The sequence below is a fragment of the Neopelma chrysocephalum genome, unplaced genomic scaffold (genome assembly GCF_003984885.1).
Source record: "Neopelma chrysocephalum unplaced genomic scaffold, ASM398488v2 Primary Assembly neopelma1_97065, whole genome shotgun sequence".
Lineage (NCBI taxonomy): Eukaryota > Metazoa > Chordata > Aves > Passeriformes > Pipridae > Neopelma > Neopelma chrysocephalum.
The window spans coordinates 1,592,580-1,607,259 of record NW_020925707.1 but is presented as its reverse complement, the minus strand read 5'-3'; the positions used below and the strand labels follow the sequence as shown (position 1 = coordinate 1,607,259).

Genomic DNA, 14,680 nt, shown 5'->3' with positions numbered 1-14,680 from the left:
ATCTTGTATCAGTTTTCATTAAAAAAAAATCTTTGACTGCAGCACAAATTCCCACTTAAACTTATTTTTGTCTCATAGAAGCTAATGTCGCAGACACTCTAAAAAGTGATTCCACCCTCACTCACACTCCCACAGCACTCCTCACCTTTTGATCTTGCATTTGATGGTAGTGCATTTTCTTTAATCTCAGGATTCCATACTTTCCATTAGCAAGAAAAGTTCATTTGTTGGTAATTTTCTATTCAGCGTGGATGAATCTTCTAAGTGTTTCTGTAACAGTTTACAGTATAATGGCTTTCTTTAAAACAGACTTGGAATACCTTTGTGTAATATTTGAGTGCCCACCTCTCAGTCTTCTCTGCTTCAATAATATGGGAGGATTTCAAATGGGTTTTGATGCTGGTGGGAAGATCAGGGAAGTTACTAACTAGAAGTAAGTAGTTGGTTATTGGAACAGCAGCTGAGAAGCAAGCGAAGGATAAAGAGAGAAGTAAACAGGAAGGTATGAAAAGAAGTTTTCAGGAAATGCTACTGAAAGAAGGAAAAATTGTCAGAGATGAGCCAATGCAGAGAGGTGAATCCCATGTAAACATGCTGCTTTGACAAGGAACAGAAAAAGTGTTGTTATGGAGACATTTTCAATATCACCTTTTCCAAAATGTAAGACAAATCCTTGGGAGTGTGGTAAGTCAGAAAAAGTTTGGATCATGCTTCAGTGGGGTATTGTGGTGCAAGCTACTATTTTTATTTCTTTGGAGATCCAGGAGATAAAGAGCATGTGGATGAGCTTATGAAGTGTTTTCTTCTGCATGTCTTTTTTGTCATTCAGCTTTGAAAACAGCGTGAAAGCTCTGTTCTCTCTTTACCTAAATTACTGTGAAACAGTGGTGGGATAGTCATTTCCGTATGTGAGCTTCTTAAAAATAGTTAAATGTTCAGCATTGTTAATCCAGAGGTTATGAAGTGAAGTTCTCTTGCTGCTCCACTTAATGGTATTTGCTGCAGAAAAAAAAATAAATGTGGGAGAGGAAAATGAGAAACATTTATACTATGCATTTTCCACTTTGCCATCCCATAAATTGAAATTGCCTAATTGTTCATCAGCTTCACAATAGAAATGACTTTTATTTTTTTCCAGGCACTTAGAGATGACTTAAGTGTCAATTTGCAGAACAAAGAAGCCAATTTATGTATCAGGTTTTCTCTGTTTCTTTATTCTTTAAAATAATTTACTTTATTAGTTTAGTGTGCTTGAAAGGTGAGGGATTGACAGGACTACAGTGAAGAAATATCAGTTCACAAAACTAGGTCATATACATACATCTTTACTAATGGTAGAGTTGAAAAGGTAGAATTTTGTCCGCTTCCACTTGTATTTAAATTACCTTAAAAAAAAAAAAAAAGAAAAAAACCCCAGCCTGCTCCCTATCACATTCTGAATCACATTGTACCCAGTGCTAGAAGTAAGTGCATGTAAGTATATGAGAACAAAACTAAAGACTGTTTGAAAAGCCAACAGCATCTCAACCTTCTTCACCCACAACTGATTCCACCCCACTAAATCCAGTGGGAAGCTTTCTGCTGGTACCCAGGAGTAATGTTTACTGTAGTCAACATGAAGAAAATAAAGTTGATTAAGGCCGCTCACAATTTCTTCATATTCTGCTCTTATTTCTGCCTTGTAAATATGCCTGCTTGTTCGCATGCCCATGCATTGTATGAATGAGATGCTGTTTTGCTAAATCATTGCATCAACGTTCACATGCACATCCAGCTCAGTCAGTAGCTGAATATTTATGATGTCGCAGCTGGTGCTGCATCCAGCCTGGGAAAATTATTATTTCTTCTCTGAAGAAAAGAATTTTTTTACACTTATATGTTTCAAGAAGAAATGGAAAAACTTGAGAGCACTTGAGTCCTGTAGTAGAACTCTCAGTACTGTATGGCCACCTTGAAAACAGAAAAGTCCTTGTGTTACATAAATTTTATTCTGTGGATGATGTAAAGGGAATCAGTGTGTGCTTGTTGTCCCTATTAGCTTGGGATTTTTAAATACACATAGTTATATTCACCAGTTGATTAATCTCCTTCTGGATATTTATTATAGTTTCCTTCCAAGCAGGTCACCCTGGTTCCTTTGCCTGCTCTGAGCAGCCTGACCATGCGTGTTGGACCCTCTGCTTTGTACCTTCTGCCACTCACATGGTTCTTTGGTATCCCATGGCCAAAAGTCTCTTTGCCCTTGTTCAGGCACCAACAACACCTCTTCAATGTATATGAAGGAGTGGTGCCAAGAGGATGGAGCCAGGCTCTTCTCAGTGGTGCCAACACCTAGAATGAGAGGCAATGGCCAGAAACTAATACACAGGAGGTTCCACCTGAACATGATGTTGAACTTTTTTTCTGCAGTGACCATACATAGGAAAAGATTGCCCAGAGAGGCTGTGGAGTTTCCCTCAGTGAAGATATTCAAGAACTGCCAAGATACAATCCTCTGCCATGTGCTCTAGGACGACCCTACTTGAGCAGCAGGTTGGACCAGATGACCCACTGTAGTCCCTTCCAACCTGACTCATTCTGTGAGTCTGTGATTCTGTGACAACATACCTGCTAGTACCTTGCAGACAGTAAATCCCACAACAAGCAAGGCCATCAACTCAGAAATCATAAGCTGGTATGGCAAAATCCCCAGTTCCCTCTAGGACTAATGAAAACATGGAATGGGATGGTTGGTCTTCAAAACTAAAACAAAACTGGCAGTGGAATCTCAGCAGTCATGAAACCAATGGTATACATCAATTTTCTGCTGTGGCACCATCATTCCACTTTCTGGGAGAGCGCATTTGTTCTCAACTCATCAGGAAGGGGAGCCCATCAGCCACCTACAAACCAGTGATCCCTGTTCATGCATACCCCTAGAGCAGCATCTGGGCTTTGTACTGGTGGTTGTTCTTTTATTTCAGATGAAGAATAGTCTGCTAACAGCAGCCAATAGATATCAGTGGAAATCACACAAAAGAGCCAGATGTAATTCAAATGTCGTGTGCGAGATGGTTTCACCTGATATTTCTTAAACCTTGAATTACAATGACACTGTTAATAAATGGTTATCTAAAAGTGGGAACCTCTCTTGAAAGTGTAATTTGTTTATGGGAGTAAATAGAAAAGACTAAAATATAAGATACTGCATAAAAGTTGTATTTCTACTTATGTATATTCTGTCTCATCAAAGAAATGGCAATGTTGATACACTATCATTCTGATTTTGAAATATCTCATGTAAAAAAGCACTACTGGGTTTGGTGATACCATATTGAGGACTTTGGACTGATATATTTGAACCCGATTTGAAATTTTATACAAATTTCACATGCATTTTGATTTTTAATTATAAAAACCCATGGTCCTTTAAAAATTATTTTAGGCTGGGAACAAGCCCAGTGCAACAGTAATATTAGCTCTATCACATATGAGCCTGCATCTGAAATGAAGCAGCTCCACAACAAACCTAAGATACCAAGGAGCTTTCTATCAGACTCCCACTGGCACATTCTACTTTCCGCTATTATTTTCCTTGAGAAGAAAGCCTCATCTGGAAGACTAAATAAAGTGTGACAAAAGCTCATGGTTTTTGTTCTTAATGTATCACACCATAATTTTTGTTGTAATTATTTTTCACCTCCTTGATATGTTCAAGGACTCTGCTTATACAGTTACAGAATAAATATACGAACATCAGTTATACCATCTTGTAGGATGGTGATAATTGCAGATTTGTACATTGTATAAAAATATCTGACAAGGTTAAAAATTGCATGATTAAATAAAGCTTTTGAAACCTTTAATGCATCATAAGACTTTTATTATTTTATTATACTCTTCATTCTCCTTTCCAGCTATGAATTTTCAGGATTTATTTGTCACTATTCTCTGTTTTTCTGCTGTACACAGTGTTTGTGGGCTGTGGCAACCAATCCTCTTGGGCTTTCTTTCCTTTAATTTGCATAAACACAGACATCATATGAATATTCAGTGAGTGGCTTTGCATTAAGTGCCCTTAATCAGATTTTCAGTTCCGTTTTATTGGTTGCCCACACAGTCAGATATTTCACCCAGAAAATCTGAGGGCCCTACAAAGCTAACCAGGTAAGGTTTGAATTCTTTTAATGCATTTAATGAAGGAGAACTAGCATTTATTATATGGATTCTGGAGACGACTCAAATCTTGCTAGTTTGATCAGGGAGCAGCTATGTATGTATTTTTTTTATCATTATTATTGCTATTGTTTTTATTGTTGTTATTAACCCCAGATGGCCAGATTTGGAACATACTTCTGTAATTTGCATAAGCATCAACTCTTAATGAATAATACATAAGGGTAATTTTAAACACTGGCCTCCGAGTGTGGCAGGCTGTGTAGCACCACGGTTTGATTGGCTCTGCAACATTTTCATCACTGGCAAATATTCCTACAACATGAAAGCCATTAAATAACCTGAACTAATGTACAGTACCTGTTCTTTGAAAATGTTGGCTATCTTTTCAAAGAGAATTGCATTAGTTTCCCCTCACGCCCTCCCAGGCTATAGCACTTCTCGTTTTCCATGAAAAACCTGTTACGAGCTTAATTGCGCCTGCTGTTTGTAGCCTTGACCAGCGCCTGAGATTCCTGGGGAAGGTGATATCAGCCTCAGCTGTAAATGTCTTTAACTTGCATAAAGATGAGCAACACATAAATAAGAAACCCTCACATTTATATGCAATATGCACCCTCCCATTCACACACTGGAGGTGTCTTCACTCGCTTCTGTTTAAGCTGGGATGCAATTTGAGAAAGGAATAGTCACACTCTAAATATGTTATTTATAAGGCTATTTTGATTTTTCTGCTATCCAAAATGTCATTTAAGGAAGGATAATTGGAGGCATGGAAAACTAAGGGAAGGAGATAAGGCAAGCATTAATCGAGGACTCAGCACTTGGGAAACAGGGTACAGAGAGCCAAAGCTAGTGTATGTATTGAAATTACTGGAGATAATTCGCTTCCCTCTCCTTATTCTTAGCTTAGTACTCAGCTTTTGTGAGTATCTTGAAATGAGCCAGTGGAGGATAAAATAATCACATCTAAAGCTTTCTGGTTACAGATGGTTCTGATCCAGAAGCTCATAGGTCCATGACCCTTGGAAAGGGTCATTGTCCCAGGCAAAATATAATGTATGTGAGCACCAAAGATAGGCACATGGAAAAGAAAAATTAATGAAACAGAGTTGTGATACACAGTAAGATTTAGGGTAAAAGTCATATTAAATGGAATGTGCAGTTAGCACATCTATCCTTTAAACTGTATCAAGTACAGCTATGCATGTGCTTCAAAAACGATAATGAGGAAAACTGAGTTGTCCACGGGTTTGGACTATAGATACAACCTATAAACCTGAACAGCTGGATTTTATCAGTACTACATTGCTAAAATTACATGTTAGATAGACTGCAGGTGACCTTGAGTAACGGGAGGCACATGGTGGTGTGTGAGGCAAGTTGGTATGTTTTCTATCATGTTGTAATCTCTAATGAGAAGATGCTGAGCAAAGAAAGCATTTTCACTGCTGGTATCAACTATTCTTGTAGATCCAGTGCAAACCAAAACTAAAAAAAAAAAACTGAAAAAAAAAAATAAAAGAGAATGAAGAAAAAGCAAAAATGCCTTGTTTTAATCAATAGTTTCCTCATTTATGGCAGTGTTATTTCTTCAAATGAATATTTATACCATTTCTTTTATGACATTAAAGGAAGGCCTACCAGGAGCATGTTTTTTTATTTGACTTATTTTCCATTTTTTTTTCCCTTTAAATCAATACCTGGTATTTTGAAGGGGAAACACAAAAGTGGATTAAAACTTAACATGTGAAAATAGGAAAAAATGTCTCTCATGATTAGATACACTTATGTTAAAAAGAGTTGCATTTTATGCAGAATTACTAAAACTAATTTTAAATTTACATCTCCTGCCAATCTGAATTAATTAATTCTTTCAGGTTTTAATAAGTTCACTGTGCATTTAATCATCAGTCATTAAATGTTTACATCTACCATAAACAGTAAGTGATATTTAATGTGTTATAGGGATTGTAGGGCTGGTAGTTTTAAAAGAATATGCTTACCCTAGAACTAGATGACTTACGAAAGGAATTCTGTGAAGGAATATCTGTAGTAGTACATGCATTATTGCTGGGATGTAGCACCTCCCTCTGTGCTAAGCCTACCCTCATTATCTTTTTTCACAATGAAAAGATAAATAATTTGTTAATATCCTGATGACATTGATCTGGCCTGATTTTAATGCTTTTATCATTGCTGCTCAGGTGAAATTTCTAGAGGAGGTGTAGGGATTTTACATACAGGAAGGACTTTAAAATTGAGCTTTTCACCCTTATTCGTGAACAGTGGATGGTGCCCTTGTTGGCACAGCAGAAAGAAAGAGAGTTGCTGCCTGAGGTATCTTCCGGGAAAAAAAAATGAGGGCCAATGAGCACAATTTAATTGCGACAGGATGAAGTATCTGGTGGGAAATGCTTCAATGTCTTCTCTGAGCAAGGATGCTCCAAAAGTCAGAAACTCAGCCCTCCACCCTGGGTGCTTAGAGATAACCGTGACAAACCTGTCCCTCCTGCACACATTTTGACTTGGCTGAGGAACTCACCTTGATACAACCCTGAGCACCTCTGAAATATGCATCACCAGTCCCCATAAATATACAGCAGTTTCCATTTCATCTTCAAAATGAAACCATAATATCAGGTGAATCAGTCTCATCTGTTTTATGCAAGAGGAATCAAAAATGAAACAGTGCCTGGCCTCATAGTGCCTGCTGTTATTCTTTTTTTTTTTTCTTCCCTAGGGTAAATAAATGGAAGCATGACTTCAATAGCTATGATTGGAGAGTGAACATTGAACTTAATTCATCCTTAATTGCCCAGCAATGGGGGCTAGCAACACATGGATTTTAATCCAGCTGTTTTGGAGTTTTTTAATTGAATTGGAATAAAAACAATAAGGGAATCTGAATGCAAAAGTTCCCACTTCTACTGTCTTTGCTCCTGCAGTCCTTGCGATGGTGCACTCCAGACTGACGACAGCATGGAACAAAACCTGTGTTTCTGATATTGGAAAATATTGTGGGGAGAAAAAGGGAGCAAACAGGCTTGCAGGTTTTCATAGACAGTTTTAAAAAGAAAAAGAAGAAAACTATTTTTCATTTTCCATTATGAGTAACCTTTAGATAGGCACAGTATCACTGATTTTGGTTGCTGTTCTGGAGGACTATAGGAGTAAACCCTAAAAAGAAAAATGGCATGAAACAGTAAATTAGGATGCTTATTCACCTTTCTCTCACCCCAGTTTTACACCAGTGTAACACCACTGACATCAGTGGTAGTACTGCTGACTTACCTTAAGGAAAGGAAGGAGAAAATCAAGCTCGAATTTTTTACAGCTTTCTCAGTGACAAAAAAAAATCTGATAGATAGCTACTCTGCCAGTGTCGCTGTAGCCCTTGGTATAAACTACAGATTTAAAACATGTGCAGCTCGAGTGTATTTTACCTTTATATATGCCAAAATAGTGATGCTATGCTGACACCTGGTAAACAGGTTTTTGCCCAACCATTTACCCATATACACGGCTTGCTTAGTGTATTTATATCCATTTAATCTTCCTCAAATTCTTCTCACTTTCATAAACATAAAAAGTCTTTTGAAGATTTTTTGGTGCCTACCACTGTTAATTAGCATTTAGAATGAAAGGTTTGACAGTTTATTAACAATAAAAAAAACTATAAAGGAAGGAATCATTTTTACATAATGAATGGCTCGTTTGCATATCTAGAACTGTAAGGTGGATCATACTCATGGGGATTCCTGTTTCTTTACGTATCAGCTGCTAGGGTTATTATTATTCTCAAGTGTAATGGAGGGCATATTAGAAAAACAAAGTCTTTCTAATATGTGTTGGCATGATGCTACAGGAACAAAAGGCTAATAGCCCTGAGTTCTGTACAACACATTTTTACAATTGTAGAATAAATGCATCTTCTACTTTCAATTCATGTGTTCTGTTTTGGCTTGAGATTTTTTCTCATGGGTCTTTTTTTTTTTCTTGTTTGGGGGTTGAGGAGTGGGAAAAAGACCAGAGGAGATGTTTTTCAAGTACATTTTCAGAGATCAATTGAAAACACCATTACAATCAGGTTTCTGTTACAGGTAGTCAAACAGAAATCTGCTGGGGTGAGTTTGGCCCAATGAAAGATAATAAATTTCAATGCAATTTAGCAAGTGCAATGTTTCATTCTTGGCTAGGTTTGGCTATAGTTTACCTAAAAAGTCTTGGAGAAGTCACTTCAGTGCCTATGCTCTTCTTCTCTAGTGATCATGATGGGGTGAGCTGCACATTGTTTAGGTTTTGTCACTAGACACCTTGTCTAATTGCACTTGTGGTTGTGTCTTTATGTCATGGAAGAGGGACACTGTTATTCTCTTGAGTCCAATTCCTGGGAAAAGAGATGGAGAACAGGGACTGTGGGAAAAACAGTTGCCACCTGAGCTTGCTGCTCTCTGGCCTTTCAGGAATAATTAAGAAAAGACACTATGTCTTGTAATTCAGTCCCAGGTACTAGCGCACACTGATACAGAGAAGGTCTGGGGTGCAAAAGAAAGTTCCTACACATCTGCAGTCACTGTCCTCATCCCTCCGCAGGGAGAAATGTCATCCTTCTAGCTCAAGATGTCTCTCCAGGAACATATCTGTTAGGGGGATCTTTCAGTTTTCCTCCACTCTGATGGCCCTTCACTGGTCTCCTCATCATCTTTGCATGGGTGTTGCAAGATATTTTTGCTTTGGGTTTGGTCCTTGCACTTGTCAAATCAGGGTTATTTCAAGAGTGGACCACTGGGGAATATATCTCAAATCCTCAATTTTGCAGCAGAGGAGTTCCTCTGGTGTCCCCCAAAATCTGGTTGATCATTCTACTAGAGGTCAAATGAGTGTCTTTGAGACTATTTACTGTTACCTGAGATAGGTAACAATGATCAGAAACGAGGGGTAAGTCTTGTCCCCAGCAGCTGGAGGAGAAGAATACCAGAGGCATCTATAGGTCCCCAAGCTTACATTTGGGGCATTTTCTAACACATATGAAAGAATTAGAAGGATAAGAGCAAAATGCACACAGTTTTCATCATTAGGCACATTTCTGTAGGTTTATGATGCATGAGAAATGTTTGTCCCATGTAAGGTACAGCATCTCTGGGAGTCCTGTAGTGTTATAATGATGTTGTCACTGTTGATGACAACAAAATTTAGGCTTTTTGTTCCTGTTACCTTCTCTGGGAGCAGGACTGTTTTTCAGTGAGACACTGTCACTTTGCATAAGCTGTGGATGGGGCCTTGTCCCTACATACTTATATACTCTCTTTGCACACGGGGCTACAACATCTCTTTTAAAACCTAATGTGCGTTGTGTGTGCATTCAAGTTGAGGACCTCTTTTTCAAAATGTTTTCCTTAATATGTTTTCCATAATATTCCATACCATTCATCATGCATTTCAAAGGATTGGTAAATGCTGCTAGAATATTTAGAATATTCATATATTATAAATATATGAATATTTAATAATTTAGAATATTTCTGTCACTGTGATCTGTGCTTTAGGAGTTTCACTAATTGGTTTGTGCCACTTAATTTTAAAATATTGTAAAGTTCCTATGGAGCCTTTTATTTGATTTTTTTTTTCAAACGAGTACAGGTTTTGTTCAGAAGTTTCTGATTATATAAAAAAAGAAAAAAAATTGGTATAAGGCCATTGCCATTGATATATAGGCAGAGAAAAAGTGAAATCATCAGTGAAATTTGTCATAAGCTGTACCGCTCTAGAGTCCTTAACTTCTCCTGCTCCTGACTTCAATATCTTAAGTGAGTGAGGGTTTTTTCCATGAAAAATATTAAAATTGGATCAAACCATGCAGTGATTGCTCTAAGTGCAGCAACGACTTTCCATACTGTAAATAACTGATGCCCCACTGTCCTGCAGGCAGTGCTTTAGCCTGCTATTAAAGAAAGATTTTTCTTGAAGCATGTCTTGCTGTTGAAGGGCTCTACCTCAAGCAAAACACCAGCAGCCACGGTGGTGTTATTCCTGATGTCTATGTCTCACCTGTGTGGTTCATGAGATGCTGCTGTGAAGTTAAAGCTTGCATGTTGGGAAGGCGATCTACTTTTGCTCATGCTGCCATCAGAAATAATAGCTCCATTTGGGAAGAGGACCTTGAAATATGGTGGGCTTGATTCTGTGACAAACACAAGAGAGATTTTCATGCACTTTGGAGGATCATTTTGAGCAGAGGAAAAAAGGATGGGATGATGGGAGAGAACAGCTGGAATAAATGCTTATCTCTAACATACATTCTGTCAAATCTTGATCAACCTAAACAAGTTCAGGTTTGTACTGGGGAGAGGGGGCAATAGTTTCACTCTTCACCTAGTACATTTAGAAGCATTTATGTTTTAAAAAAATCCCTATTTCTTTATAGGGACAAACATCTCTTAGCTACAGACTTCCCCCTTAAATGTATTTTTACCTGAAATCCTGATCTCATATATGAAACTGCGGGACAGTAGCATTAGCTGTAAGCTTCAGTACAAAATTAATGTCTTCCAAGTCAAAAGGGTTTTAAAATATTATAAAACTACATTTAAATAATCCAAGTGTATGATTTAGACCACTTCAAACATCATCCCTCAGATATTCCTGGTCCTTTTTTTGCTCATAATTGATTATTCATTACTTCAGTGCATTATAATAACCTCTGAATAAATCAGGGCTCCATTAATCTGGGCACTGTGCATGGAAAAAAGGAGGAGGAGAAAAGAAGAGAAGGAAACACAGCCCACATTCCTGAGATCACACTACATAGATGTGAGGACTCTACATGAAATAAACCTGAATAAAAGATTTACACGGATTGTTATTTATAATGTCACATTTTTTATTCATTTCCCATATTTATCTCAACAAAATTCAATCAAAGTCAGTGAGAACTTGACCTAATAAAAAGAGTCTCTATGTGTAGTAGATCATTATCTTATCTGAACATATCATTAACTGTAAACAATTGAACCTGGTATTACTCACACCAGGAAGGTATCATTTGTCCTGCCTCCAAGGAAAACTAGAAACAGACTATTGAAATGATTTCTCCAAGGAAATGGAGTATTTTGTAGCAGACAGAGAAATACAGTATTTGGCTCCCAGTCATTTGCATTAAGAATCCAAAGATTTTTCCTCTGCTATAAGCTTGTCTAATTTTAAAGGTTTTATTTGTAGAGATAAAAGAGATGGTATTCTCAGCCACCAAAGCACTCAAGTGGTGTCTCAGAAGGAAAGGTTCTACTACTGTGTCTTTTCCTTTGCTCATTCTTCCCTCAAACACATTATGTTATTTTTATAAAATGGGTCCCTACCCATTCATGTCAAAAGCACACAGAATGTATGTGAGGAAATGAGAAAAGAGTTATAACTATGCCTTTTACAGTCTTTAGATATTTGCTGTGTTTAATTGTTGCAGAGACAACCCCAAAGCTACCAATACTGAAAATCAAAATCATTGCCTGTGGATTTTAATTGGCTGTCTCCCATTTGGGGATCATGGTAAGTTTTGCCAGTTTTTGAGGAAAATAAAAAAAAACCAAACAACACCCCACCATAAAAGTTTGACATTTAAATTGAAAACTGAAGAGTTTTTGTGCAAAATGCAAACACTTGCTACCAGAGAGTAGTGTCAACAATGAGAAATATAGCATCACTTATGTAAGTGATGCTTACACAAATACATGCTGAAAAAAAATTGAAACAGAAAAAACTCCACCCAACTGAATAATATAATACAAAAAAGGAAAAGCAGAAGATAAGGGGGGAAAGATCAGAAAATAAGGTACCATTCCTTTCTCAATCTGCTGTGACACACTGTCCAAGGGAAATTAACTCATCCTGCTCTCTGGAGGGAGCCTCACAATTGCAGGAGAAGAATTTTCCTGATGTGATCTTATGATAAATTTTCTGGAACATGAAGATAATTTAAATCTATCAAACTACTGAAACACTTATAAAACTTAGAGTTAAGATATACTCAAAAATATAAATAAAGCATTTCACTAATTTCTCCATGGTTGTAGAACTGCATTTTTTGGTATCAATTATAAACCAAATATTAATGCTGAGTGAATAATTCACAATTAATATCTTATTCTATGACATTAGCTCTTTTTGCTTCTTGTGGAATATTTTCCTTTTATATTTTTCAATTTGATTTGGTGTGACATCTTCACTAGTATTTCAGCAGAGTTTATTGCCTTCTCTCCCTGAAGTATTCAAATATGCATCTCTCTTCATTCTCATGGTATGATGTTTAGGTTCTTTGTGATTGGGCAGATTCATCTCCTGGTGTTGTGTAAATTACCTGATTAGATCAGTGCATGGACTTTCCTTGCATTAATACACAGCTATGGATCTGCCGTTCATTTTCTTCAAATATTTGTGCACATGGGTATGAAGTCCACCTTTTGCAGATACTCATGCAAGTGAAATGTTATTGAATGTCTTTTTCTGAAAAACAAACACTTGTAGAAGTTCATGATGGCTGCCCCAAATTCTTCAAACAATTTACATGAATATTCTCAGGTTTTCTTGAGTTTTCAATTTTTAAAAAAAAGTTTCTCAGACCAAAGTTCTTCCCAAATGTTTATCAGGAGTACAAATATTGTTTTAGGTCAAACTGTCTGAACTCTGTTTTTTGCAACACAGCAGCTTTGCTGCTATTATTGCTACCAGCCTGTATGTAGGAGTCCCTCCTTTTCAAGATCAGTCCTGGAACACACATATTCACACCACTGTGTGGAAAAAAAGAGGGGAGAAAAACGTGTTAATTCATTTACTATGGACAGTAAATCTACATGTGAAGGATATTGTTCACAGGCAAACAAATGTGAAACGTCAGTCTTATAATGATCATGGTAAGATTTTGCTTTAAAATAAGTATAGGACTTCATTTTGCCTCCTTACTTTCAGGGCTAAAACATTTGCAGAGAAACATTATGAATTCCCTGTGTTTCTTATTAAACTCTTCTGGATTATGGATCCTTTTTCATCTCATATCATGAGCCACAGAGGAAATCTTGGGAGACAATGAAGCTCTGATCACCTCTCATGAAAGTGATGTGGGTATTCTGTTCCTATTCCTGAAAACTAAAGACAAAGAGATGCTAATTTTAATTTGTATATCTATTTTTAATTCATATCTTCTTTTTTTCAGAAGTTCAATGACATTACTTGTATCCACAGTGTAATCCCACCATGAAATGCACGAATTATATAATACCAGCAGGACTGCAATTTCCTTTCTCAGCCAAATAATCAAATAGTTCTGTTACTCTGAGCATGTAGAAAGGGAGGTCTAATTTGAAATATCTGTCCTGTTTAAAAAATACGCATCATATTTTTTCACTTTATCCCTTTCCTCTCAGAAGTTCATCTGTCACCTGATGATACCACGTGAAGAACATTTTAGTTGTGTGAGAAAGAAATTATTTTGTTTTGAAATGTCTTCCTCTTTCTGTTTTTAACTTCAATCCATATTGAAGACAAATAAATACTTTTCAAACTTTTTCTGAGTGTTGAGGTGAAGTTAATTCTATATTTGAACATTTTATATTATTCTGCGCCTGGGATTTTTTTCTGAGGAATAAGAGTTTCTTCTGAGTGTTCATCAAGACATTTCCAGCAAAACCAGTTCCTGAATAAAAATTAATCAAACATCAAAATATGCAAAACTTCTGATGTAAAACCTGCCTTTGTTTTTTAAGCAAATGCAGATACATGGTGTCACAGTGTATTGTGCCATCTTGCTCAAATTTTGCCATTTTCTCACAAAATGCTGCAGAATGAAAGGATGAATCTGGCACAATGCCATTAGTGCTGCTTTCACAGCAACTCATTTCCACCCTGTTGCACCAGCTGAAGTATCCCCAAACAGGAGTAAAGCAGCACTTGGAGCCACCAACTTTTCTCTTCTTCTGAACCTCTAAGTCTCATCTTACTGAATCCTTCAATATTGTTGAGGTCTTAAGTTATTTATCAACAGTGTCTTCAAAACTGATTTGTTCTGTGGCATGTTGAAGTGGGCATCTGTTAAGTCATTAAGAGATATTTTCTCTACCAGTTATTAGGTGCCCCTTTTTTCCTGATGTTGGAATTATGACCTGTTGCATTTCATAAAACTCTTTGTTAATCTATGAGATCATATTCAACTATGTTTCAGTAACAGAGTAATAAACTTATTTCAGAACTTCTCATTCCCCCTGAATTTATATTAATTTTAAACAATTATGGGGGGAAAAAAAACCTCTTGAGAACTAGAACATACAAGACTAATCCAAAGATCCATTTTTGGTCTGCAAGTGAGACTGCTTAATGACATTTTTCTTATTGCCAAAGCTGCTGTGATTGCAGCTCAGACTCTATAGCAAATGAAAGCCTTATTTCTAACTAGTAAGTAATATCAGGTGAGATATTGACATTTAAGTTTTCAATGCAAACATTAAGAAAATTTGTTGTCATTAATACTTTTTTAATA

At 36.8% G+C, this 14,680-nt stretch overlaps 1 long non-coding RNA gene across 1 annotated transcript; it reads left to right on the top strand.

The window, feature by feature from the left end:
* The first annotated feature begins 4,094 nt into the window (after positions 1–4,094).
* LOC113961189 lies at positions 4,095–14,120 on the top strand. The gene is made up of 3 exons (XR_003532239.1): positions 4,095–4,146; positions 13,117–13,265; positions 13,988–14,120. It is a non-coding gene; the product is annotated as an uncharacterized LOC113961189 (long non-coding RNA).
* The last annotated feature ends 560 nt before the right edge of the window (positions 14,121–14,680 follow it).